General features: G+C 40.6%; 2 long non-coding RNA genes across 2 annotated transcripts in view; one reads left to right on the top strand and one right to left on the bottom strand.

Annotated features, from left to right (window-relative positions):
* Positions 1 to 11,310, bottom strand: part of LOC105740518 — a 43,255-nt gene extending 31,945 nt beyond the window's left edge. Inside the window, exon 1 of the long non-coding RNA XR_001116562.2 lies at positions 10,671 to 11,310. This is a non-coding gene — a long non-coding RNA (uncharacterized LOC105740518). The remainder of the gene's footprint in view (positions 1 to 10,670) is intronic.
* The window catches only part of LOC115837305, a 63,324-nt gene continuing 49,577 nt past the window's right edge, over positions 9,964 to 23,710 (top strand). The window contains exon 1 of the long non-coding RNA XR_004032352.1: positions 9,964 to 10,018. This is a non-coding gene — a long non-coding RNA (uncharacterized LOC115837305). The remainder of the gene's footprint in view (positions 10,019 to 23,710) is intronic.

Raw genomic sequence — 23,710 nt, 5'->3', positions numbered from 1 at the left:
GACCCAAGAGGGTAATTTTAGCCGCTCTCCCATTGTCCCGACGTAAAGATTTCAATAGGTAGGCGCTCAATGCGGAGGGCAATGGCAGCACGTCCGTTACAAATAGGTAGTTTTGTTTCTCTTGTTGTCGCTACACGGAGTCAAACAAAGCCTCGTCTAAGTTTCCTTCCACTCTCTTGTTGGGATCTTTGTGGCTAAAATGCACTTGACTACAAAGGGTGGGGTGGTGGGGGGGGAATAAAGAAAAAAAAAAAACCTGGTGCCATTTCTTTTTTATAAAGGGCTTAAACCATCGGGGTTACTTATTTTCTTTCTTCTGTAACACTCTCTCCGCCCCCTCCTCCCCTGGTCTACCCTTACTCACCCTAAGAAAATGTACTGAATAGTATCTACCAGCCACGTTCCATTTATTATCTTTACAAAATGGTGCATTGTTTCGTTCCTTACTAACCTTCTTCCCATAATCACTTCCCCGACCCCCAATTTCTCCAATCTCTGCCCTCCCTAGCCTGTTACTGTCAAACTCACACTACATATACCCACTGGAAACTCAGAAAAGTTGTAAAAAAAAGAATTCTGCAGACTTTCCTTAAGTTATTTCCAATCAATCTTCCTGCCCCCCGAAGTTTCTCCTTTTTCTCTCAAGTTATGGCTAGTTTTAGTTCTTGGGAACCCGGAAAGGGTGAGATTGGGTTTCTCAAAAATGCATACATATTCGGCGCTCTTCAAAATAAAGCACTGTTTTCTGTTTAATCGAGGTGTAATATTAAGGTAAACACGGACCTGGAGATTAGGAAAGAGAAAAGGTTGAGAAGATCTGGGGAAGAAAAGGCGGCCACCGGCTTTTCAGCGCGGCTGGTTTCAGGGATGTGGCTGGTACGCCCCCTGCTGGTAGATTCGCTTTTCCAGGACTATTGCTTTTACCTTTAAAAGAAGGTGTTTGAAAATAAAGTAAAAAAAAAAAAAAAAAGAGGGGGATGGAAGATCAGACTAATTATACATAATCTAAACAAAAGAAAAGTTAACATATCTTATAAGCTGCGGAACCAAATCATAAGAATCAGATTTAATTTGCCTAACTTAGAAATATCCATACAACCTCGAGGTAAGTGGGAGGTTAGACCATGGGAAAAAATAGGTACAAATTATGAGATTCAACATGTGAATGAATTATGATTGTCCAGACGCCACGAAGGGCAGACCAAGCATTCACTTTGTGATTGTGTATGCATCGGTCTGCTTAATAGTATTATTCTAAAAACTTTAAAAAGCTTGTGGATAATTGTTTGGAGAAACAACCAGGGAATTGGTGTGGATAAGGGTGGGGTATATTTGTTAAAATAACTACTAATAACAGATGGTTATAGACACAAATCTTTTAAATCTCGCTGCCTTTCTCTCAAGGCACAATTTTTTTCCTTGGGAGGATATATAACAGCTTTTACACATTCTCAGATGCATGTGTTTGTGCATGAACTCTATAATAATGTATTTAAGAGGTTAAAGGGGTTGGCTAGGTCTTTTATTAATTGCTTTTATCACATAAATAAGCTATGGTAATACATTACAATTGTGTTATCACTGGTTGCATTTATTTACAGCTTTATTTTAATTAAGCCTGCTGTACTTATCGAGACAATAAACTAACTGTGGCTGGCGATTATGCATAATAATGTGCTATGAAAATAAGATTAAAGAAGATGGTGATAGCAGGAACATTTTCTCATTAGATTTTTTAGAACATATGCATTTAAAAAAATCAGATCACTGCCCACTCTATTTCAATCCAGCACCATCACTGATCCCTAAATATAATAACTATAACAATTCCAATAGATGACAGAAGCAACACTGTTTTAGGTTTGTAATAGACAGCTACAGTACTAACAACAATATACCATTGACTACTAGACAATCAAAAAAGACTTGGAACAGGATGCTTCATCCTCTGAGAATCTAAAATGTTGCCATTGGCACAATTTACGAAAATTGAAAGTGCTTAATCTAAAGGGAGTGTAACACTTCCCTTCCATGGGCAACAAAAAGCTACATACTTTTAGAGCAAGATTAGTAGTTAGTAACAAAAATGCATGACTCCTGGAATATTCTGATTTTATTTTGTTCTATTATAGGCCCTAGCCAAAAGGCCTTAACTGTTAAGTGTAACTCAATTTTATTTAAAAATCTTTCACATTGATTTTTCTCTCCTAAAGCCTCCTGAGCACTCCTCAAGTATTATATCTGAAACCAACTAACAATTTTGTGGAGATAGGGGACTGTAGACTTATTTTTTCTTCTTAGTGTCAAATAGAGGTTTAACTTGCAGTAATTAGGTGAGAACTAGCCAAGCATCTTACTATTATGATGCTTGTTAAAAAACGCTTCTTTTCTGCATCTGCATTTGAGTGTGTTCCCCTCCTCTCTTAATCTTCTTATGGAAATGAAGGCAAACGGCAGGGAACCTGCAGAGTCTTGGAGAATGTCCTTGTTAACTGGAATTTCTCAGCATTGCTAATTAGCAGAGTTTGACGACCACCAGTATTGGGGGAAAGCTCTGTTTAACCACTCACAAACCATTCTGAGGAAGAGCAGACTAATTTTATTTTGTAATTAAAATCTGAAAAGGGCCCTATTTGACAGTTAGGGCTATGAGAGTTTTATCTCCCCGTGAAATAATTACTGCCTTGATAACTCAATTTTCTGAAAAATGTCAACTGTGGGCTTCAAAAGTTTTAATTTCATTACGTAAGGAAAAAAGTGAGAAAAATAGAAGAAAATGTACAGGAAGGTTTTCTAATTCTAGAACTGGTTAAATATACAAGCAGCCAGATGTGGTCAAATGAAGGGTGTTTTTTCTTCCCTTTTTTGTCATGTTTCCTCCGAATCCTAACCTTCCAACAATCTCCTCTAAAAGTGACCATAGCAGCAATCATACTGCAGTGAAAGAGATGATACCAGTAGTCTGGTAAGTGAGAAGAAAACAAAACTAAAAAGCTAAGTACAGCAACTGGAGAAAAGTTTCTAATTTTAAAGGCCAAAAATAAAGGAAAATTTAAATGTTTAGGACAATGCTGGTACAATTTGGTGAGATGATATTTATATTTATCATGTAATACAAGAAAATTGAGAATTACAGAGTAAGGAGACTGGCATAAGCCAATTTTTAAAACATTTCCTTCTCTGTAAGTTACAAAAGATCTCAGTGACTTCAAATTGGAGCATGCTACACGACTTCCAGAATGACCAAAGCTTGATTCTTCATTTCAGAAACAAACACATATAAATGAAGGTAAATAAGTGCATTAGAAGATTTTTTTTTCCCTTAAAAGAGCATTGCATACTTTCCAAAAATAATCAACAAGAAATAAGCTGGAAAAGGTTAGGATATAGAAAGCAAGAGCAAAAATTCAAAACTGAATTGTACCATTGTCAAACTTCATTTCCTTTAGACTGTGAAGGATCCCTCATAGGAATTCCTAGAGGGGATAGACACCTTAATTTTTATAACACAATTTTCAAAATGATAGAAACTCTTTCATCTACATTTCCCCCATTTTTTTCCTATGTCAAACTTGTCAGATTTTGGAAGTGTGAAGGATTAGTGACAGTAACTATAATGAATGTTTCTAGATGATAAAAGAATAAACATATATCTCCATCCCTTTCTATTTACTAAGATAGAGATATGCATATGGCTGCATGGTACACTGGCAATTTCAAATTGCTTAATCATATTTTTTTCTTCTTGTCTGTCCTTTCAGCACCTTGCCTTTAATTTCCAGAAGTGGTATTACACTTAACAAATGAACAAGGGATAACAATTGCTGTTTCAGTCCAGACCCAATTTCACCAAATAATTTCACTCAAGAGCTGTAAGTACCCTTGAAACCTAAGGAATGCAGAACAGCTTTGCATTCAGCTCCCCTTTTTACTCATTCTCTTTCATCTAATTCTCACTGATGAAATAAATACATTTTGAAAAGAATTCAATAGTTATAAAACTAAATGTATTTCCCCTTACTTTAAATTATAGCAACAAAAGTAGTATATAATCATTTGTGTAGGTCTTTCAAGCTGCATATAATAATCATCATGTTACTTACAGTATTATATATGAACATCCTTCTTATATTCTAGCTCAAATATTTTCTGGAGAAATTAATTCACAATTTCATTTCCATTTCTGAATTATCAAGCAATTTTAACATAAGTTAAGATTCTATCCCTGCACTACAGCTGTTGTCTAGGAGAAAATGTAGTGGGACCATTAAATGATTTAATTATTTTAAATATAAATTCCCTTTTAAAAACATAAACTGAAAACCTAAAGAGCTGCCACCAGTGGTTTTCAGTTGCATTAAATCTATGACTTTTATTTTTAAAATTAGAAGAAAAATTTTTAAAAGGCAAAATGATCAGTAGGAACTCCAGGTAGCCCAAAAAGCCACTGGACCTTTTACACCTGTAAATCGTTGCTTGAGTCTAAATACATATCTCTCTGATTGACCACACTATCTTATGCAATTAATCATACCAAAGGAAAAGGTCTTCCTTAGAATCCCAATTTTCCAGTGGCTAGGGTTATTACCCTCATTTTAGAGAAAAAAAAAACAGTTGTTTTAAATTCTTCAACTGTGATTACTTCGTTTAGTTGTGACCACAACTTTGTGGGAAAAACAAACCTACACTTTCCTTAACCTTTCTCTAGCCAGTATTAAATGACACTCCAGTGCAGGCTGGGCTACCCTTTCACTGCAAGGACAATTTACCAAGCAGGGAAAACCTCTTTCCCTTAGCCTGGCCCCTGCCACACCGCATAAATGGAATTTAGTCTTCTTTCTTCTGGAATCTTACGGAACATACTGCTACTGTGTTATCCACAAGTTCCCTTTCCAGAAGTACAGTTGGACTCAATACAAACCACAAAAGTGATAAAATCTGAGAGGGCTGATGTGTTTGGCACCCAAAAAAACAAGTTGGGGAAAGAAATTAGATCTACGTAACATGTGAGGGACAGACAGGAATACTATCAGAGGAAAAGGAAGAAAGCTTTCACCTGTGGCATGAAAAGAAGTTAAAGCAAACCATTGGGAAAAAAAGTCATCCTACAATCGCCATCATCCCTAAACGAAACTATTACCACTTTTTTCAAAGATCTGCAGCTGCGGCTTGCCCTGGAAAGTGCTCTAAATCAAAGTGTACACCCATCCTGGGCGGGCTGGCATCCTCAAGGCCTCCCATTGACATCTGGAACCCTCTCCCAAAAGCTACTCCGGTCTCAAAAGAAATGCCTGAGAAGTCGGCCTTCCCAGGGGCCCACTTCTGCTTGCCCCCAGCGCCCCTCTTCCAGTCCTGGCTCAGATGGAGTTGGGTTTCCAAACCCATCCCAATGGAATTCTCAGATCGCTGGCCTGATAATCTTTAAAGGCTCCTTCGGAGCTGGGGCTCTGACTTTTATCTTCCCTCTCACCCTTCTTCCCTTTTTGCTGGCTCTCTCCACTCCTTTTTCGTCTCGCCCCACCCCCCCTCCTTAATTTGAAGATCATTGACACGATAGGCTGTAATGAGTCCTTCAGAAACTGTTATGATCTACAGTGACAATCTCTGCACCTAATTCACAGATTATTGACAAGCACCGTGGGCTCAATGATGTCAAGTTGTACTTGTGGTTTCAACACCCTGCAGCAACCCACGTAGCCGCTGGGCCCTGGATTAGGACCCCCAGTCTGGCAGTGCTTATCTGCCCATCTGAGTGATGGAGAGATGAGTATCAGTCTATACCTCAACTGCTTCAAGCCCGGCTGGGCTTTCTCCCTGGGGCCTTTGTCTGTGTCAGGGTTGGAGCAACGAAACTGAAAGATCTCCAGAATTTAAAAACAGAGTGAAAGAGCAAATTTAATAAATGAGAGCTCAGCCTTGAATCTTAGTCTTTATTAATAGAGTCATGTCCCCCACACCCAAATAACTATCAAACTCCAAACCACATGTACTGTTTTTCAGAGTTTGGGTTCTTTCCTGGGTTTATCATGAAAGGTGTGAGGGATGAAGGGGAAAAGGGTCTGAGGAGTTGGCAGGGACTCAGTGGGCCTAAGCTAAGTGGGCCCATCCGCCTGGATAGTCCTCAGAATCCAGCAAGATTGGTTACTTACAAAGCAGGGCGCCCAGCCAACCCGCGCGGGCTCAGGCCTGGACGCTGGGACAGGAGACCAAAAATGCCTGCCCCGCCCCTAAAGGGCGCTTTGCCGCCGCGGAGAAACGCGGCCCGTTGCCAGCCGCTGCGGTTTTCCCTGCTACTAAGGAATCAGTCACTCGCAGCCCCCCCTTCAGCCCTCAAAGATGGAGGGGCTGCCTTCCTGCTGGCGGCCTTGGGGCGTGTGATTCGGGCAGGTGCTGGGGCCCCCCGGGACCACAGAAATAACACTGCGTCGGGAGAGCTGGGTGGCATTCCCAGGCCTGGGCCACCCACTTGTTTAGCTCTCTTTCCTCAACTAGGGGTTATGCTTTCTCCATGGGCCCTACAAAGTTGGTCACTCGCTCCCGGCACGCCCACCCGCCCGCAGCCAGGTGCGGCTTCTCCCTCCTGCCTTCACCCAACAGCCTGCTACCCAACAGGCTGGGACCCCTGGGTGCGGAACGGGGTGGGAATCTCCAGGACTCTGCTATTGCACGTTCGACATCACTTCCGAATAGCAGGCATATACTCTTTTTCTGGCGTCGCCTCCATTTTGCTGGTTTTGGCCTCCCTACCCCACGGGCTGCGGGAACCACTGAGTAGCCTTCGGACCTCGGCTGTCAGCGCACCGTTTCTTACCTTACCGGTTGGCGCGAGTTCACAAAACTAGCACCGACTATATTATTTCTGCAATGGGGACAAGCCTTTGGTAGAGCAAAAGGTGGGGGTGCTGTGGCTGGAATCCCGCTTGCCTGTGTTTTCGATAGAATTCGGGGTAGAGATTTTATCAAAAGGCTTGATTCTTCTCTCCTGCCATTGCATCTGAACGTACTTACTAAAAAACCTAAGCCGAGATCTAATTCTGGAACCAGATGGAGAAGTCAGCTCTCATTGCACTGAATAGCAATTCCCCTTGAAATGTTATCTCGAATTCGCTAATTTTGGGAGGTGGGAAGAATAAACATAAAGGTATCATAAACCTTGCATAGCCATAGTATTCAATATTTTTAAAAGCCATTCTTTTGTGAAAAATTAAGACGATTTCCGTCAATAAGCAAACTTAGAAAAAAGCGATCTCTAAACTTCTTAAGGGTGAAGTTAAAATCAATAACCATAACCCCGAAGATGTAAATCTTAAAACACCTTGTTCATTTAGCACAGTAATTATTTCTATTTGATTTTAAACAATTAAGCAAACCCACATTTCCCTATTGTTTTAAATTCAGAGGATGTGCCATTTTTACAGTTTCTCTTTCTGAAATAATTCAAAGGCTACTTTTGCCCTCACTTGCTGACCAAAAAAAAAGAAGAAGAAATAATAATAATAATAAAGGCAAAGCTCTTTATTATGTAGACAGGTAGTTTTTTGGAAGTGTAAAAATACTCCCCCTTCCCTAGGATAATTTAGATTCCTGGTCAACGAAATGCTGAATTTCAAAGAAAACCTTCCTTACCATTGGCACACCTTCCCCAAAATCCTACGGCTAAGATAAAAGAAAAAAGATACCAGGCACCTGTTTCTTAGCCAGTATGTGTTTCTTAGCCAGTATCTGGGAAGGAAAAACTTTGACCAGTATTGGTTTGGGGGATGGGAAACACTCAAAGAAGAGACTGGTCTTTTAATTATACTCTGGAAATAAATACATAAAAGCAAGTTATTTCCTTTACTCGAGGGCTCAGTTACAACACATGCAGGACCTCCGAGGGCATTCAAGACGCTGCTGACAACGTCAAAACAGCAAGCAGCAGCATCTTCCGTTTAATTTTTTTAAAATGTGGACAAAACGGAGGAAGTATATTTTGCTTAATTCTCCACGGCTACAGAAAAAATGCTTTGTTTTTCGTCACTTTTCTTTACCTGTTTTACCATCGCAGAACCTTTCAAAAGAGTTACAAACCCAAACCGGGTGGGGGATGGCTGGGATGTGAGGAGGAGGAATAGAACAGTCTTTATTTTTTACTGAATTAAAATTGTAGCATCGCCTCTTTAGTTTTTTATTGAGTTAATATTATATTATCTTTCAAGGATATAAAAATTTGTTTCCGCATCCCGTTTCTTTTTTGGAGGGCAATAATGAGTTTTCTCTAACCCCAGAGCAGGATTCCAGCGATTTCCGGGACTGGCGCTGCGCAGCTCCTACTGTGTCCAACAGGGGGCGCTGGGCACGAACATGCTAAACGGCTCAGTGCCGCTTCACATCTGAGTCGGGTTCCAGCCCCGGAAGGCGAGAGCCGCTCGCGGGGTCGAGTACAGAGCTTTAGTCTTCGTGGATAAAAAGAGATTAAAGGCTAAATTCTTTTTTGGGTATGTGTGTGTGTGTGTGTGTGTGTGTGTGTGTGTGTGTGTGTGTGTATGTGTGTGTGTGTGCGCGCGCGCATGGGGGGGTGGTTATCAATTTTAACCAACTACGAAAATGTAGAGCTTTTTATCCTTTGATGTTCTCATAAAGAAACTCGGATGAGAAATTACACGGTTTCTGAGCCAACACTGCAGCTATAGTGTGGGGGAAATTATTTAATTAAAAATATATTTTTCCATCTGTTCACATGATCTTTTTAGAAGTATTTAAAAGCTGACACTGATCCCTTTGGCCTGTTAACCTTGCCCCCAGTTTCAAATACGTTTAACTATATCGAAGGCCTTTCTATTAATTTGAAGGAGAAAAAAAGGAGACCTAAATATTTAAATCACCCCTAAATAGTTACTCCTCTGCACTCCCCCGCCCCACCCTTTCTTTAAACAGGGGCTTCTATGTGAGTGACACATTTCACACTTCCGATTCTGCAAAGCCAGGTATAAATGACAAGGAGCGGCTCTAAGTAATAATAATAATAAAATCTAATTTGGGACTACATAACACCCAAGTAGAGTATAAGAAAAGATCTAAATAAAATTGTAATCCACCCACCCCCCACCCAACTAAAAAAAAAAAAAAAAAACCCTTCACCTGTATTTAAATAGCGTGTCTTTAATTACAGCAGTTGGGGATGCATGAGGCTGAAATGAAATTAGCAGTCATTACCAGTCCTTTAACTCTGTGGTGCTTTTGATCAGCACTAAATTAGCTTTCCAGTCCTAACAAAGACTCTACAGCAAGCAGTGGGCTGTAAATAAGACAGCGCGACCTGCCCTCAACACCTTTTCTCTTGTCAATCATAGCTCTATCATTCAGCCCAAGATTAACCTTTATCTATCAAATTAAAAAAAAAAGAAGGAAAGAAAGAAGAAAAAGAAAAAAGAAAAAGAAGGCGGGAAGGAAAGCCCCCTGACCACCACATGTCGCAATAACAGAGGTTCCCAAGAGCCCCCTTAAAATTGTATTATAATGAGCCCGTGTCAGAATCTGCAATTTCCAAATCATCCCTTCCTACTCCACCCCCCTACACCTCTCGAGTATGTTAGAAGAGTCAGAATGCTGTTCAGGTAGGAAACGAATCCTACCCCCTCTCCCCCGCCCTCAATGGCTAATTGGGCGTGGACCACCCTCCATAAGTCAATTTGCCATTAGCCTGTCCTCCTCTATTAGTTTAACAAGATTTAGGGAGAGGAGGGGATGTTTGAGGAGGAAACACTGGTGAGTTTAAGACATACATAAGTTCCTAGGCTGAAAACAATCAATTTACTCCACTAATAGTCTCTAGTTTCTAAGTCTGCGGAGGAAAAAAACCCAACAGCAATAACAAAAACCCAGCTGCTTTTCCCAGTGCTGCATTACGAAAGTAAAACATTGGTTCAAGTTGCCATTAGAGGGCGCCAAAGAGCAAGCCCCATCACCCCTCGCTCGACTTCCCGCAGAAACCCTCCCACCTTCCAGCTTCGCCATGCTCTGTAATTCCTTCTCTCAGGTAATATTTCCTGCTTATCCTGCCCCTTTGCATTTCTATCTCCCTCTATGTCAATCTCTTATAAAAAACGAGGTGTCGCCATGTCCCCTTCCTCTTGTTTTGCAACTTCCCCCTACCCCTAACCACCACCAAAATAGTTAAGACGCCGTTTGAAGTAGTAGCAACCCCTTAATGCTATGTACCTTTTGAATCAAATCACTCTTTCTATTTAGTGACATTGGTGTGGAAGAGGTTCTTTGTGGGGGTGAAATGCTAGAGTTTAACATTTTTAAGATGGAAGCCTGAATTTTTCATTAGTGGGTTTCTTTCTGGGGGCTCACAGATCTATTTCTTCAGTTTCATAGTAAAAGAAACACACCCTTGTAAGACAACTGATTAAGTTCAGTATCAAAACCGTCCAAAATAGAATGAAATAATGTTATTTCATTTCTGCATTTGTTAAATCTAAATTAGAATTTAATTCCAAAAGTTAACGCTTTCAGACTTAAATCTACCAGTGTTAAATGACTGCCACACAGGGTGTATTTCCAGATCTCTTAAAGGTCAAAAGAAAAAAAAAAAAAAAGAAAAACAGAATGAGTGGGGAAGAAAGTGAGGTGGGGGGAGGAGTGAGCTAGCAGTGAATGTCAAAGTTGGGTTGCAAGCTACTTACATGTCCATGCCAGATCAGGGTGTTGTCTTGTAGCAGTTTGATTGGCAGGTAAAAAAGCGAAAGAACGTGAGGGCTCCCTGAGCCTCTTGTCAGCCCAAGCTTGATCACTTCTCACCGGACAGAACCAGTTGAAGGAGCTTGCAGTTCCCCTCTCGTCCTTCATCCAAGGCACCGTGAATCCATTTCGGCTTTTCTTCCCCCCAGTCTTTCCATCAGCCTCCTGCCTTCACCCGCATCGCCTTACACCAGCCTCCAAGACCTAGCCTAGCTTTGCCACTGCAATCCCCTGCAACAAGAAAAATCGTTTATGGCTTAAAACCCCAAATGGCTGATTTTTTAAAAGAGAGAGAGAGAGAGAGGGAGAGGGAGAGAGAGAAGAGAGAGAGGGTGAGGGGGAGAGAGAGGGGGAGCGAGAAGAATGCACCCAGAGAACAACAAAAAAGTCAGTTATCCTAACACTGCTCTATCCCCCCACCGTACAGAAGAAGAATAAAAAAAAAAGCTTTATGTTTTTTCAGTGGGTATTCAAAGATAATTTGATGCCATTGTTTCTGCTACAGATGGTTCTTTTAAATACAATAACACGGCTCTTTGTGCAGGCTACCCACAATAAAAATCGAAAGCGTTCCCCTGAATAACCATTTTGTTCTCTCTTGTATGGGGCCAACAAAAGATGCCGTGAGGTAATGGGTTCTGTTTATTGAAGCCATAGAATAGGGGTTTGATAAAGATTTTTTTAAAGCAGAAGACCTTGCAAGGTCGGGCTGATCTCTTCATATTTTTTTATTAAAATATTTGTCCAATAGATTATTCCTTGGTGCAGCTGCAGGTTTCCTCCTCAATTCTTAATCAGCCCAAACATCTGTCTCTTTGAGGAGGCTTTTAAAAATCTACAATTGTATCACTGGTGCAGTAACCTTATCAAACCCTGAGTTTTTAGGCTCAGTACAGGCAAAGGCAATGAAGTTTCAATTCTATTTGGTCCTGATGGGGTGAGGTGGAGGGTTGGGGGAGAGGAGATAAGCAACCCCAGATAGAGTGACTGAAAAAAAAAAAAAATGAGGCTTTCCTCTCCCCCACTCTCTGGTTGGCCGTGTACAACTGTATGAGCCAGACATACAGATCACTGAGGGCTTCTTTCATCCCAAGGTGTTTCTCCCCATCTCTGCAAGACCCCGCCAGTATGCGCATGCTAGACAGGGGCTAGGCATGTTTTCTTAACATACTTGCCCTTTCCTCCAGTAAGGTCTCCAATCCTGGAAAACCTAGGATGGGAGCCCAGTGGGAGGAGTGGAACAAGCTAAAGGTTAGTCTTCAGCACCCAGAAGGTCCTACTCTTGGCTCTTTTTGACTCATCATTAGCTAGCTTTGACTCACTAATTGCAGCCATGCGAGGGACTGGTGGCCACAGCCTTCCTATTACAGCACCCTATCCCCTCAGGCTTGCTCTTACAGCCACCTGGCTTCCTCCCTCTCAGTTCCACAGAGAGTGTCCGCTTCCTCTCACAAGGGAAGCCCTGCCACCTAGACCCCCCTGAGGTCGGTATCAACTCTGAGAGAGCCTGAACACCTGGCAGTGAGGGCGCTGTGGGGGACGGTGTTAGTTACCGACTAGGTTTGTCTACCTTTCTATAGGAATTAATGCCAGGGCTCTCTGGGCCTCCAATAGCTCAGAGTGACAGTAATCCACTTTCATGACTCCTGCTCTGTGTTGTCATTTGTGGCAAGACAATAGTGTGGAAAATGGCTTTAATCTTAAAAACATGTTTTCACTGGATTCTCTACCTCTGTCCTCCACCCAGTTCATTTCTCCCTTTCTTCTTATAAACCATTTTAAAGATAAACACTCAAATGAATCCCTCGATATAACTGATCTCAACTTCCACTTTCCCTTTTGGAAACAATTATGTTATTGGTTTACAATTGGTCTGGAGTCATCTAATAAGGAATTTTCATGGACTATCATTTAAACACCAACTAAAGCCTTTCCTATGAAGCTTGAAAAACAAATACATCGAAACAGAAAATTAAGTAATTTTTCACATGGTTGTTTCTCACAAATTCATTTTGTATCACAGGATAAAGAGTCCAATCTCAGAAAAGAATGAAAGTCAAGACAATACTAAAAAAGTTATGTACTCCCAATACTCTCTGGATCAAGAAAAATGTATCTGTAAAAGTATGAGTGCATTGGGGGTAGAAGGGAAGTGAAGAGAGTAAATCAAGAGTGACTTTCAACAGAACAGGCTAAGGTGTGTGAATTTGTTACTTATGGTATTGTAGGAGAGGGTAGGGGCATTATACAAAATTAAATCAATACTAGAAACTTCTTCCAGCTAAAGGTGGAATGAGGAAGGGTGAATGTAAAATGTTTTAGCCAGTGTTTTCATAAAAAAGTAATCCACTGGAATAACTGAAGATCTCTTCCTGCCTCTTGTGTCATATGTATTTTTTGGATATCAGAATTTACAAAGGATGCTCCTAACTGAAAAAAAGCCATTTCCTTTTTTTACAACAACCTGAAAGAAGAATCTGAACTGCTGTCTTCTTTCCACTGAGGGGTTTTGGGCTGAATCTAAGACTGTAAGATAGGAGTGCATCTGTGAGTAGCCCAAGGTGACTAAAGGTGAGGAAACCTGATATATCTTATTACTTGGATCTATTCAATCCCAGCCATAAGAAAGTTGAAAAATCCCTCAGCTGACCTCGTTCCCCTGTGGGAGATCAGGACGACATATTTTTTTAGGCAAGTCAGCAAAAGTTGTCTCAAAAACTGTAATGCAATGACATCCCATCTGACATAGGGAAAGGCTTCAACGTTTAACTAAAAAATGTAGAATGTGAAACGCAAGGTGCAGGGCCAAACTGACAAACTGTCTTGACAGATGAGGGAATCAGGAACCAGTAGTCTACAACTGGAAAACTGCTTCTAAAAAAACAAACAATAAACAAACCAAAAAACACAAACAAAAGCACTTTCTGTATCCAGAGGGCAGAAACTGAGGTGACTGACCAGTGCCTCTCTGGTTGGAGCAAACACACATCACCCAGACGATGCTGGGTTGTAGAAATGGCTTTCTCACAGGGTTGGGAAATTTATGGGCATTTATTTAGAGGTGGCTCTGAATTGGAAACTTTACTGTTCAAAAGCGCTCTGGAGCCAAAGCTGAACCCCATATTTTACAAGCGCAAGCCTAGCTGGGGAGATGTGGAGGGTGGGGTTTTCCCCTCACCCTCAGATTGGGACGTCGGTGAATAAATATCATTCAGCACAAAGACCTAGATTGAGGAAGAAAAAGAGAAAGGGGAAAAGGAGAGGAGGAAAGAAGAAAGACAGGGAGGGAGGGAGAAAAGAAAGGTAAAGAGGGGAATTTACAAAAAGGGAATTAAGCGGGCTAATGGCAGAGAGGATCAGCAAGAGGGGCACCCGGGACCTGTTTTTAAATCGCGAGTGCTGCTTGTAAGGAAACACGATACGCACGATCAGGGTCTGGATGTTCCAGTGAACCAATGACCATACACATCACGAGTTTCACACAGATGGCATCATGTCATGCTTTAGTTAGTTATCAACTACCGTGAAAGCTGTAGCTTCTCTCTCCTTAAGCAATCAATCACGCCCTGACTGGCCACTTTCTACCCTCTGCACGTGGAAAGAAATCGGACTCAGACGGCTCGAGTCCCGAGCCCTCGGCCTCCCGGTGCGGGCTCTGGGAGGCCGGGGCCGCCTCTGGTGACGCGCGCGCTCCTCGCCCTCCACTGGCCGCCCGACTGTGGGGAAGCGCGGCTCCAGCAGGCGCAGCGGCGCCAGGTCCGAGGGGGCGATTGCTTCCCACTTTCTGCGGGAGGTTTAGAAACGCGGGTGCTTTTAAATACACCCGGGTATTATGAGCATGTAACCTGGCCTAACACGATTGAATTATTCACTTAGAGAAAAAACAAAACGACCCGACACCCCACTTGACGCGCACTTCGAAGAGGCCGGGGGCCGCGGCGGGGCCGACGCCCACGCTGAACGCGACCTGTCCCAGGACGTGGCTTAAATTCAAACTCTAGCTTCGAACCTTTAGCCCGAGAACGCGCGCGCGCGTGCGGAGACCTGGAAACCTCATTTTTCAAAGCCTCTAGAATAAACTTCTAGTCAGCCTGCTCGCCGCCTCCGTCCTTTCCTGGGTCTGTGGAAGCCCGAGGAGAAACGGGGACTGAGGCCGAAAGTGGCTTGAGGGATCGGGCCCGGCTGGGTGGGTGGGCCTTGTCCAGTTTCGCTGCAATGGGGAAGCGGAGGCGCGGGCCGGCGGGTTGGGCTGCCCTGTGCCCCCAGGAACTGCGCCACCACCCGGCCGTGTCCGCCAGCCCCCTTCCGTGCGCGTCCGGCCCCCTGGCCTAGCGCGGCTCGGGCGCGGCCCTGGCTCCGAAGGAGGCTGAGGCCCCCTCCTCGGAGCAGTACTGGCCGAGTGAGTCGAAGCCCGGGCTTTCCAGGCCCCCCTTCCCCACGCGCCTTCATGGGCTCGTGGGCTGCTCCGAGGCGCAGGCGGGCGGCCAAGATCTTGCTGACTCTAGACTCAAATTTGGAAATGAATTTGGAACCGTCTGTTCCTCCGGATGCACAGTGTGTCCGGTTGAGTTCGTTCCCCGTACCCCGTGGGCGAAACGGCGAGCCCAGGAGAACCTCTCTGGAGGGCTGGATCGTGGTTCCCTGAAGAACGGGGAGGGTTCGGGGGTGGAAAGTCAGGAACCGAGATTGGGCCAGCAAGGGACTGGGAGACCCTCTCAGAGGAGAGCGGCTCTCAGGTCAGGAGCCACGGACCTGGAAACCTGAGGTGGGGAAGGTGACAGTGCAGGCTCGCTGGCGGCCTGTCTGTTAAGTGGCCTGTACCTAGCCAGCATGGCCTGCCTTCTCACCCTTCTCACACTTCTGGAGCTCTGTGGCTCCCTCAATCTGTTTTATGCTCTGGGACCTGACAACAGGGACTAGAGAAGGGTGTAACTAAGTGGAAATTTAGAGGTAGAAGCAAGGCCTGTGGAGAGCGTCTAAATCCATTTAAATTCCTTTGTTATATACAAAATGAAGTTATACGTACAATCGTGTTTTGTCTTCATGTGTTAAAAGTATTAATTTTAAAATGCTAAACACTTAAAATATACCACAAATTTTGTGACCCTTTTTTTTTCAGTTTCTTAATTTAACGATATATCCAGTGTTTCAATAAATGGAAATATCTCTGATCTCTCAACCTCTGAATAACAGGTTACCGGAGAGAGGGGAAGGGACCATGGATATTTGTCTGGTGTTTCTCTGGCATATTCTTACCAGGACCATGCTTTGAAAATCGCTTCTTGCATCAATCTGAGATAAATTTACTCATTTTTTTGGTAAAATATTAATATCATCTGTTGGACTTCAAGAACAATTGAAACTAAGGCCATTTTCCAAGTGTACACCTTATGCATATTGTAATTACCAGTACGTAGTTGGATTTGCTAGACTTCTATTCTGTGAACCAAAATTCACATGAGGCAACCCCATGAACAGAATTGTAGACTCAGTGCACAATCTGTACATAAAAGTTGGAAAAGATATCTCAAAGTGTAATGGTTATTTTTTATTTTTCTAATTCATATGCCCAACAATAGAGAGCTGGTTAGGGTGGCTTACCGACACAGTCTTAAAGAGAGTACGTATTATGGTGAATTTTGAGAGAAAAGGAGAATGCCATTTTGGGTTTTGGCGGTGGAAAGGAATTAATGATCCAAAGAAACTGATTCCATGAATTTTCGTTCATATCTCCCTCTCCAGCTCCTCCTCCTAACACTCTCCCTTCACCTTTGAAGAAAGGGCAACATTTCTATTTGCTTGAGAGTGAAAGAGGAAAGGAACCAATCTTTAATGAGTACCTATTATGTACCAGATACTTTCTCTTATTTACTTCTCATAATAATACTATAATATTGGAATTATTATACTTCCCCTCACCCCAACGTCCCCTCATTACAGAATAAAGGAAGACCCAGCTAGGTTAAATATCTGTGGTTTCACAGCTGGGAAATAGTAGATATGGGTTTCAAATCTAGCTCTATAACTTTAAAACCCAGTCTGGTCTTTAGAATCTGGTAGACTGAGTCCCCACAGACTCAAGCAAGCATCACTGGTTGCCGACTGTTGTGGGTACGAGAGAAAAATTTGTTATGAACAAATTTGTTGTGGGCTTGTCTTTTTCTTCTCTCCTTTCTCTGGAAGGAAGCCTCTTAATTCTGGCTCCCCTTAGGATCTTTTGGCTATGGAGAAATTGACTAAAAGCAGTAATGTAAAAGTCTGTGCATTTTTCCATACCCAAGTTGGTTCTAGAGTTTAAACTCCATTTTCAGATTATAGGTCTCAATTGGCGTTAGTTCTAAGGCTACCCATAGGCTGGCTTGATCCAGGTAATGATTTCATGAGGACAGACTCACATAGGTCAAACTAAGTATCACTCTTAAAACTCTAGCCTCAGAAACCCAAAGGATGGGAGGGAAATATAGTAGTAGCAGAACACATGACTGCTAATTAACCTTATTAACATCTGCAAACCAGTGAACATTTATACTTTTATTTTTTCAGGAAGGCAATTACAATTTTTTGCCTTTTATTAACTACCTCCCTCCACCCCTGACAGTCACCTATATCAAAACTGCCCTTTAAAAGGTCAGTAGAAATTATTTTAAAACATTCAAATATAAAAAAGTATTGTTATTTTAATAGGCACTGTGAATAGTTTAATTTGTATCTTGTATTAAATTAAACATATGGTGAACAGGGTATAATAGATTTTCTATAATTTTGCTGCCAATGTGGCAACAGCAGCCAGTTACTCTCACCAGCAGACTTGTCAGTGGTTTGTTTACTAGCTTATTTGAATTAAAATAAAGCTTCGCTTCTGCTGACTGCACATCATTATCTATGAGACCATAATCCTGCTAGCAAATCCTATATCTTCCAGAACTGGCTCTTTTGTTTGGGATTACTGAGAGCTTAGCCTATAACAAAGAGGAATAAGGCATCCCTCTCATCCTCATAATTAAGTGTGGGGACTAATTTAGAAACAAACCCAGGAAGATGTACTATTTGGAGTTATATTTCTTTACAGAATAGAGGAGAAACAGGATAGGCCAAACACCTGATTGTTAACAGAATGTTTAAACTATTAAGCAAGTGTACTACAGGAATCCAGCTTGTTAAAATTAAGAGCAACAGCAAATAAGGCATTGATGGCCTTTGCACGGGGCAGTAATTCTGTATGAGGGATCTGAAGGTATGTTTAGGAAGAGGAAGTATTAGGGAGTCAAGCTGGAGAAGATGTGCTGTGTACTTTCTCAATGCCATTTATTGTCTTCTTTCATTTTTCTAACAGGCTGCACAATTAAGAGTTATTGTTATGAGCAGAAAAATAAAAAAACATCTTTTTATTCACTAGAACAATTATAACTTTGGAAAACTGTCATTGGAAATGGTTAACATTTTACTTCCAAGGTGCATAAAATTAGCAGAAAGAAAAGAATAGGTGATTTCCTTGCCCTTTCCATGGCTCAAAACAAACCTCCATATATTCTTATAGCCCAATTCTATCTCTGTTTAAGGAGATAATTTTACAAATAGGATGTATATAAAAACAGCCTTCACAATCTACCATGCATGTATAAACTGATGTCTGCTTGTTAAAGAAGAGAGAAAACACAAGGGTTGATTTATCAATGTCTTCAGCATTAATTGTCACAGATGGGAATTCTGAGGACCTCTGTGAAACCAAACCAGACTCCGGCGAATTATAAAGCAGGTCCTTAGACTTTAAAAACATTTAGGCAAAGTGACAGTTCAGAACATCTGTTAGCCTTCTGTCTGAGTATAAACTAGATGTCATGGAGTGCACAGCTGTAGGCATTTTAGGCTTTTTTGCCAACATCTGTCACAGCAGTACAATAATATAGGTAATTATCAACACCTTATATAAACTGTTTGCTATTTTAATTTTTAGAAAGAGTAAAATTAGTGTTACAGTCCTTGGCAAAAATAATTGAGATGAATATAATCATCTGTATCTAAAGATGAATAAATGATCTGATCATTCTTTGAAAAGCACACATTTTAAATATTTTCTGCAGCCAATATGGGTATTATATCATTTTTAAAAGCAAAAATTGTAAGCTATCTTATTTTTGAAAAATAAAAGAAAAAAAAAGACAAACCAAAAGCCAAAGTAATTTAAGGGAAAAAGAAGAAAGAGGCCAATAATTTGCTATCCAGAGTAACCAAAGGTGATATGATTGTGGTAAAAAGATAGCATTTGTTAATACCACACATTGTGCCATTGATTTCATCTTCATAAAAATTAAAAATTCCTTTTATTATATCATTATAGCACAATCTATATTGGTGAATTATTTTAAAAATTGCCTTCCTCCTCTATCTCCTCCTGGTCCTAGAATTTTTGCAGAGAAATGGCAAATAAACCTGTAACTCATATCCTGCCACCTTAGTTAATTTGAAAAGCGCTAGCTCTCCATATAAGTCTAAGGACCCTTTATTCCATTAATACCACCTGGATATGAATCATCTACAGTGCATGTCCTAAGGTATTGGGCATTATTGTCTCATACCTGATTCTCTTGACCTATACCGTAGTTGTTTTCCAGTCTAAAGGACTCAAAGCAGCAAGACTATATTCCTAAGCACCTGTTCTGGGGAAGATGCCAGTCAATAATGTCTTATTGAAAGACCAGGTCCAGCTAGAGGAAATAAAGGAATTGAGCTGCAGTTGGATTTCATCATCTAAACATGCAGTGTAATCTTAACCAATTCATTACACACCCCTTTTGTTTCCACTACAAAAGGGATGTTACCTTTGTCAGAGGTTGTAATTCCAGTATGTTCAAGCAAAGACAAGGGAGAAATTGAAAAAGTGCTATCAATTCTATCCACAGCCAGGAAGAGCCATAGGGTCAGAAGGCCATTGTCACTGCCCCATGTACAGTTCAGACTAGACCACAGATAGCTAAAGTTTCCATTGCACTAGAAAGGTATAATAAAGGAGAGTCACAGAAAATACTGAATAAGAATCGGAGTAGGAAATCATTTTTGAATACATTTGGCTTAACACATATGAAGTTGAACCAAATGGTTGTCTCTATTTGGGCAATAGTTGTAGATACTTAAAGGTATGCTTTCTTAGAATAATCTTGTGGAGGAGGCAAATTTTATTCATAGGAGGTCACTATGGCAAAAATAATGAATCACAAATTTCCGCATTCATAATCTAAAGGTCTAGAAAGAGTTAAAGGGGAAAGAGAAGGAGGAAGTAAATATAGCTATAAAGGGCAGACAGCTTGGCCCAAAAGGAAGGATTAAGAATGAAGAAGGTGATAAAGAAAAAAAAAGAAAAAAGAAAATGTGATAGATACTGACAGAGAATAAGGCTATCTGAGAGGGTGGGGGAGGAGCAAAGGAGGATATTGATTACCAAATGGAATATTAGGGACCAATTTAAAATTTAGGGACTGTGAGTGTTAATGATTCCTAAAGAGTGTTCCCTTGTAAGAAATGCATCTTAGAGAAACATTTTAAAATAATATATTAGTGGTATGGTTTTGAAGCCTGTTCAAGTGGGTTCACTTGATACTTCTCAATGTTGTATTTCTTTACCAGTGAGGAAAACTCAATGTATTTTGAGGTCTAGTAAAGGGGAAAAAAAAGAAAGTAAACCATTTTCCAAACAACTTGGAAAATATTTTAATAACGAATTTGACTCCTTAAGGACATTACTTTTTTTCTTCTGGTTTTAAATATTTGGAGCAAAGTAATGAAATAAGGATATCTACAAATATTAGATATTTGAGTGAACTTCAAAAATCATTCTTCACTAAAGTTAAGCTTATAAGAAAATACATATTACTTTAGAGTTTACATTGTGACTCTGAAAGCACATTGTCTGTAAATATCTCTCCTTGATTGCTTGGCACTCTTGGATTGATAAGGATAGTACTTTGTTAGGGTCCACTTTACATTTTGAAAATTATTTGCTAGAAGTCAGAGCTAGCAAATCCACCCTCTGAAACACACACAGTTTGCAGTCAGCGTGCTCTCATCTTCTACCCTCTTTTGTGCTATCGCCTCCCCCGGCTTGTGCCCACTTCCCTCATCTTCTTTCATTAAGTGTCTTAATCCAGGCTGATCTTTCCTAGGTAGTATCCTAGGCTTGCCCCATCCTTCAGCTTTTCAAAATCTGAAACAAATGGCTAATAGATGGATTCACCAAAATATACTGATGACTGATAACAATGTGCTTTTTCTTCAAAGTTACCAGCCTTATGCCATAAGCTTTTGAAGGAGGGGGGGTTGCAGATCTTGGTCATTTTTGTATCCTCTGTATCACTCAACAAAATGCCTTCTCCATAGCAAATACTCATTAACTTTTAAGTGAATATTTGTTGAGTTTTGTTTTTTTCTCCCTAAATCTAGTCATAAATCACTAAGTGAGAGTATTCTTTAATTTTTTTATTTTAAAATTTTGGTGACTTATATTTTAGGTTCCACTAGCTAGAGATACAGTGGTCAGATAGAATTGAGCCTTTAAAAGTAATATTATTTTTTTCCCTATTGATGTTTATTATCAGCATAGTAAAAAGAAATTTTAAAATGCAGATGTAATCTGTAATACTACTACCTTCACGCCATAAATCACATTTCTATATTCCCTCCTGATCTTTGGCCCACAGATACTTAAAAATTATATTTACATAATACATTTATTTTTATGTTTATTTAATTTTACTGTGTTTTGAAATTGAACTTGTCAGTAAGGGACACAGCATTACTCTAAATATTAAAATTTCTAGTGGTGGAATTTTAGGTCCCCAAAAAAGTCTGAGAAAGACATTTTTGGAATGGGGAGACCTTTTCAGAATTTTCTGTCAAACTAATACAAGGCCAGTGTCCAAAAATAGCTAATCTTTTATGATTTAAATCATAGGATCTTCAGCTGTAGAAGGGGAAATTGGAAGCATGGAATTTTGGGGACTTAAAGTAGTCCTGAGAGAAAGAGAAGATCCAAACTGGGAATTAAGAGTTGGTATTAGCTCCCATTTTAACCGTTGCTAACTGGAGGTATATATCTGTCCTTCCTGGAGTCCATTTAGGTAAAAAAAAAAAATCCCAGATCTCCGAGTTTTTCTGTCCTTGTTACAAATATATTCCTCAAAATAGAGTTTTGTCAAAAGGGTTTGGATGTGTAGGCCATATTCACCAGCATGGAAAAAGATTAATTTTCCTATTATCAATTCAATCAGCCACTCCTACCATCACCCTTGCAGGCAGCCCGAAGTCCTTCACAGAAGAAACACTGGAATGTTTTGTTAATCAAGGGATCATATTGGACATTTTCAAGTGTAATGGAATTAATATTTTTACCACTATAGAGCCAAAAAGATTTGGAAGAACTGCCACAATGCAGAGTTTAGCCTTGAATGTCCATTACTATCAAATACAATGATTAGAAGAATACAAAAAAGTAGTTGATTAGAAATATGCACTTGAATGCAGCCCATTTCTCTCCTTTCCCATACCCTTTTATGACCTTAATATTCACTGTGGTACTTATATATTTAATAAGTAGTGATTACCTTTAACATACCACACACACACACACACACTCTACACATTCCTAGACACCCAATTGCAGGAGGCTAATTTGTTATGCAGTGCAGTTTAATCAACCATTTTTTCTTCATTTTTTCTTTAAGTAGGATGGCATTTAGAGCATTTTTCTTTCCTAACGTGAAACCAAAATCGTACAAGGCTGCCACCAATATGTAACATTGTCAGTCTAAACATAGAAGGAGATTGCTTCCTTTTGAAGCGCTAGAGTTCATAGGATCACAGAGCAAGATCTTCTGGAATTCTCTGTCTTATAATTCAGCTTATCCCAAAGAGGCCAGGAAATCAGGCCACAGGCCAGGCAGAGAAAACTGTGCTACATAGAAAATGCAGAGCTGATTCCCATCTTGCACCTGCAGACTCTGCTGTCAGCTGTTCAATTCTAAGTTCTGTGGCTTTTCCCGATTCCTGCTTGTTGGCTGTCTAATTTATTAACTCCTTAATATCTGCAGCAAAGACAGCACAGGCAAATATTTATGAGACCGAGAAAAACACACAAAAATGAAAGGGTGATTGAGGAAGCTGACTGAATTTTGTGTTTACTTCAAGGTCTAAGTGGTCATTGCTGAGAATTGTTTCAACAGCTGCACATAGTCCAGAGTAGCATCTCAAAATTCAGCCTTGACTTCCTAGCCCAGGCCATTCATTCCACCTTCACCAGCCAGCTAGCCATTCAGTACATCATCCTCATTTTATGTTGCAGGCAAAAAGCCAGCAAAAATATGGTCACCTTTAAAAGGCTTTTAAACAGTGAGCACCTCCCTCCTTTCCCAATTGTTCCTTGCTTTTCACATTCCTAGTTAATAGGTTTTTAAAGCAGTTTCCCCAACTCTTTTCCTGCCACATACTGTCTTGCCTAGCATCTATGCAGCAAAAGGCTGTTCTTCAAGAGGCTTTTATATCCATTGTACTTCTTTGTGCCTTTCAACGGCTAACTCTTCAGGTAGGGGCTAGGTTTCTTGTTTAGCATATTTTGCATGTTCCAAGCCATTTACAGCAACTACTGCAAAAGTGAAGATAAAAATAAAAATAATAAATACAGTCATTTTACATGAAGCTTAGGGGTCATGTCTGCAGTTTTCTATTTGCAAAGGTGTCTCGTAAATATCCAACAAGAGGAATACTTTCAGGGAGTGCACCATTTTGAGTTTACATGTAAAGGTTAATATAAGGTTTATTTTCTTTTTATGAGAATTAAAGTTCCCTGGTAAGTCTTGGGGCTTTAACTTGTTGAAACGCTGATACACTATCAGGCTATTTGGAAATCCTTCTCCTTTGCCTGATCTTATCAAGAGAAAAAAACAAGAAAAAGTTGCAAATCATGGGCAGTAGAAAACTTGAATATCGACAGTTGGTA

Source organism: Nomascus leucogenys, chromosome 11 (assembly GCF_006542625.1).
Source record: "Nomascus leucogenys isolate Asia chromosome 11, Asia_NLE_v1, whole genome shotgun sequence".
Lineage (NCBI taxonomy): Eukaryota > Metazoa > Chordata > Mammalia > Primates > Hylobatidae > Nomascus > Nomascus leucogenys.
The sequence above is the reverse complement of the archived record's forward strand: the minus strand, read 5'-3'. Positions and strand labels throughout refer to the sequence as shown.